General features: G+C 53.6%; 1 protein-coding gene across 2 annotated transcripts in view; it reads right to left on the bottom strand.

Annotated features, from left to right (window-relative positions):
- The window catches only part of RAD52 (RAD52 homolog (S. cerevisiae)), a 79,696-nt gene that overhangs the window by 43,757 nt on the left and 30,943 nt on the right, over nt 1-4,996 (bottom strand). Inside the window, exon 1 of one of the 2 annotated variants that reach the window (XM_012647463.1) lies at nt 304-325. The exons of the other annotated variant lie outside the window; for it this stretch is intronic. The gene's annotated coding sequence lies outside the window, so the exon portion shown is untranslated. Of the gene's footprint in view, nt 1-303; nt 326-4,996 lie in introns of those variants that run through there. 2 annotated transcript variants of the gene reach the window in all.

Genomic DNA, 4,996 nt, shown 5'->3' with positions numbered 1-4,996 from the left:
CGGGCGTGGTGGCGTATGCCTGTAGTCCCAGCTACTCGGGAGGCTGAGGCAGGAGGATTGCTTGAGCCCAGGAGTTTGAGGTTGCTGTGAGCGAGGATGACGCCACAGCACTCTAGCCTGGGCAACAGAGCCAGACTCTGTCTCAAAAAAAAAAAAAAAGAATTACCATTTTGGCCTAGACATTACCAATAATGGGTTTACGCCCATTAATTTTCTCCCGTTATAAGAGTGTTTGGGGAGGGAAACATCATTGATTTTGCTCATGAGTCTCGTTTTGGGCAGTGCTCAGCAAGGCAGCCTCACCCCCGCACGAGGCTGAGCTGGTGGCTTGGGAGGGGGACGCCCCAGGTCCGCGTTTCAGGGTGGCTCCCCCGTGGCTGGCAGGCTCCGCTGGGCTCAGGGGCCGGGGCCCAGTTCCTCCCCTGGGCCTCCCCGCAGGCCGCTCGGGGTTTCTCCCGCGCGCGACGGGCTCCGGGAGCGCGCGTCCCAGGAGAATGGCAGGAAGCCGCCTCGCCTTCGGGACTGACAGGAAACAGCCCCAGCTCGCCACGGAGGCGTCACAGTCACAGTGTAGGAAGAAAGGTGGAAGGGGAGGTGCCGTTACAGCCACTTCGGGAAGATACGCTCGGCCACGGACACCGCCGAACACTGACGAGCGGGCCAGGAAGCGAGGCTGCGGGCGGCCCGCGCTGTCGTCACGTCCGGCAGCGGCCGGGGCGGGAAGGGCCGGGGGCGCGGAACGGCGGTGAGGGTCGGAGGCCCGAGGAGGAGGCGGGGCTCGGCCGCGCGGCGTCGGCGCCGGGAGGCCGGGGCGCCGTCCTCAGGCCGCACTCGGGCGGTGTTAGTGGCCCGGCCGGCTTCCGGCTCCGCAGTGACACCGCGTTTCTTGGACCCCTCAGCCCGGGGACGGCCTTCGCTGGGCTTCCGGCGCCGCCGCCGCCGCTCCCGCCCGGGAAGGTGCCGTAGGCGTGACCTCATCCTTCCACAGAGGAAGTCTGAAAAACTGCAAATGACGCTAACAGCAGTTAGTGTTTGCATAACGGTGTGTTAAGTGCTTAATATGCAGTATCTCATTTAATTCTCGGAACTACTTAGAAACTAGGCATTATTGTCCGCTCCCTCACGGCAGGGGGCTGTATTGCGGGGGTGAAGCGGTGGGCGAGGGAGGGCGCCTCGGAGTTACCGGCTCTAACCCGAGTCTGATTTCACTCCCCTTCACTCCACCGTGGCGCCTTATTGTATTTAAATATATGATTTCATTCCTTTAACGCATAGTTGTCAGCCCCTGGCACGAGTTAGCATCGTTCTGAGCGCTAAGAGCACATTGAACAAAGCAGATGGAGTCTGTACTGTCACGGAACTTACTTCCAGTGGGTAAAGAATGATAATAAAATATCAGGTCCCGTGTTACGATGACGGTAATGAGGGTTATGTTTGATGGCGACTGTATGGCAATACCTGAGTGACAAGAAAAAGCCAGTCATAGCTAAGTTTGGGGAAAGAGCAATCTGGCTGGTGTTAAGAAACAAAGTTAGGGCCGGGCGCGGTGGCTCACGCCTGTAATCCCAGCTCTCTGGGAGGCCGAGGTGGGCGGGTTGTTTGAGCTCAGGAGTTCGAAACCAGCCTGAGCAAGAGCGAGACCCTGTCTCTACTAAAAATAGAAAGAAATTAGCTGGACAACTAAAAATATATAGAAAAAACTAGCCGGGCATGGTGGCGCCTGCCTGTAGTCCCAGCTGCTCGGGAGGCTGAGGCAGAAGGATTGCTTGAGCCCAGGAGTTTGAGGTTGCTGTGAGCTAGGCTGACGTCATGGCACTCACTCTAGCCTGGGCAAAAGAGTGAGACTCCGTCTCAAAAAAAAAAAAAAATATATTGTCCTGTATCTCCAAAAGGAATTGAATTTATAGTGAAAAACCTTCCACAAAGAAAATTTTAGGTGATGACTTCATTGTTAAATTCTACCAAACATTTAATAATAAAATAATTTCAACTCTATATAAGCCTTTTCAGAAAATCAAAGAGGAGAGAATACTTCCTAGCCAATTTTATGAGGCAAAATTTAACCTGTTACCAAGACCAGTCTGGAGGTTTCGACTCACACTGTGGGTCCGTGGCAGAGACCGGTGGCTTACTTGTCAAAACAATTGGATCCGGTAGTGGCAGGGTGGCCACCATCCTGCAAGTCAAGGAAGCAAACTCACACTGGGACAGAACCTACGTGTGCGAGTCTTCATACAGTAATATCTCTAATGAACACCTCAGGGCACGGGTGGCTCCCAAGCAACCGGTTAGCACAATACCAAGGACTGCTATGCGAAAATCCATGGGTCATCCTGGAGACCGTGCAAACCTTGAATCCCACCACGCTCCTACCCACCGAGCCAGGGTCCCCGGACTATGATTGCACCGAGGCGGTAGACAAGGTCTATCCCAGCCAGCCAGATCTGAGAGATAGTCCTCTACCAGCACTGGACTCAGAACTCTACACAGATGGCAGCAGTTTTATCCAGAATGGGAAACGACTGGCGGGCTTCGCAGTCACCACAGTCGATGAGGTCATCATGTCAGCTCCTTTGCCCCAAGGGTGGTCGGCACAAAGGGCAGAGCTACGGGCCCTCATCCAAGCTCTCAGGCATGCCCGGGGCAAGAAGGCAAATATATACACGGACTCTAAATACGCCTTTGCCACAATACATATCCACGGGGCGATATACAGGGAGAGGGGACTGCTGACTGCAGATGGAAAAGACATCAAAAATAGGGATGAAATCCTCCAACTGCTGGAGGCAGTTTGGGAGCCAAAAGAAATTGTGGTCATCCACTGTCCAGGGCACCAAAAGGGCACAGATCCAATTGCCACCAGCAATTGCCTGGCAGACCAAGCAGCCAAAAATGCAGCCACCCGAGAATGTTCAGAAGACAACACTTCAACCCAGTGCCAAATCTTGTTGGCACCCGAGTGGCCCGAAGAACCAAAATATACCCCAGAAGAGAACCAGTGGGCAGAGCAGGAGAAGGCCAAGAAGGACCCAGACAGGTGGTGGCACCTACGGAACAGTAACATCTTTATCCCCAATAAATTAGCATACTCTTTTGTCTCCCGACATCACAACCTCACTCACTTAGGGAAAACAGCCCTCACGCAGCTACTCGCCTGGTACTACTATATCGCCAAACTTCCATCCATCGCTGCAGCAGTCAGCGCCCGCTGCCAGACCTGTGCTAAAAACCATGCAGCGGTCAGGCCGAGACCCGCCCCAGGAATTCAGTACACCGGACCCTCTCGATTTGAGGATGTGGAAGTTGATTTCACAGGAGTAAAACCACATCGGGGCTATAAATACCTGCTGGTAGTGATATGCACCTTCTCAGGCTGGGTGGAGGTAGTCCCTATCCCGACCGAAAAGGCTAGGGAAGTGGCAAAGCTTCTACTGAGAGAAATCATCCCCAGGTACCGTCTGCCACGCTCCTTTGGCAGTGACAACGGACCAAGCTTCACTGCGGAGGTCATGCAAACCCCCACCAAGGTACTAGGAGTCAAATGGAAACTACATACAGCCTACAGGCCACAGAGCTCAGGGAAAGCAGAGCACATGAACCAGACCCTCAAGACCACTCTAGTGAAGCTATGTCAGGAAACACAGTTACCCTGGGTAGACATGCTAAGCCTAGCCCTGTTCAGAGTCAGGTGCACACCAGGGCCCACGGGATATTCATCTTTTAAAATTCTGTTCGGTAGACCTCCCTCACTCACCAAGCGATTAAGGGGAGACATTAGACAACTAGGGGAACTGAATATAAACACACACCTCCAAGCCTTAGCCAAAATTATGCGCCACATCCACCACACCGTCCTCGAAACAACCCTATCGCCCTGGGTCTCCCTGTCCACCCCCACCAACCTGGGGATCTAGTCTGGGTAAAGGACTGGGAAAGAACACCCCTAGAGCCCACCTGGAAGGGTCCCCATACTGTGATGCTAGTTACTCCCACTGCTGTTAAAGTTGCAGGTATCACTCCGTGGATCCATCCCTCCCGGGTGAAAAAGGCTGAACCAGACAACGAAGCTGACCTCTGGACTGCACATCAGGACCAGCAGAACCCGCTAAAGATCCAGCTTAACCGTCTCCCAACGAGGACAGCCACACCCAGGACTGAACAGGAGTGAATGGGACCACTGGCCCTGGCCCTCACTGGGGTTGTAGTGACTTTACTGGGGATTGGACTCTTCACGGTAGCTCCGGGAGACTGGACAGGACTGCAGATGGGGGGTCTCTAACTATGCTACTTTGGCTCATTATAGGATGTCTACTCCCGCCTCAGCTCCGACCCTCCTCCTGGTTGGGGCACTCGCCCTAACAACTATGGCAGAGAAACCCTGCCCTGAGGCTTGTTTTGCTAGGACTTCGATTCCCTCCACTATTGGGATTACTGGAGGCTTCTGGACCATGGGAGGTTTCACAGTCCGCACCTACATGCCAAAGACATGGTATAGTCAGGCTCAGGTGTGCCACAGTGGGGAAAGAAATTCTGGACTGGCACCATTACAGGCCCCTACATACTAAACACAATTATAAAATTCATAGAGACAGCTGTAACCCAGAGAGCAACAGCTCACATAATGGCCTTATGAGGCTATCACCCACTGGGAAATGATGCCCTATAGTAGACATATAAGGGCGTCAAAGGGGGAATGATAAGGAAAACCCCCATCTATTACTTGGCACATCGGCCACCTGAGACCCCCCCACCCCTCCCGGAAGACCCATGTCAGCATAATACTAACCTATTACCTGGCCCATCAACTCATCTATTACCTGGCGCATCAACAATATTAACCTTGGCCGGGCGCACTGGCTCACGCCTGTAATCCCAGCTCTCTGGGAGGCTGAGGCGGGCGGATTGTTTGAGCTCAGGAGTTCGAGACCAGCCTGAGCAAGAGCGAGACCCCATATCTACTAAAATTAGAAAGAAATGAATCGGACAACTAAAAATA

Source organism: Propithecus coquereli, unplaced genomic scaffold (genome assembly GCF_000956105.1).
Source record: "Propithecus coquereli isolate 6110/MARCELLA unplaced genomic scaffold, Pcoq_1.0 Scaffold269, whole genome shotgun sequence".
Classification (NCBI taxonomy): Eukaryota; Metazoa; Chordata; class Mammalia; order Primates; family Indriidae; genus Propithecus; species Propithecus coquereli.
The sequence above is the reverse complement of the archived record's forward strand: the minus strand, read 5'-3'. Positions and strand labels throughout refer to the sequence as shown.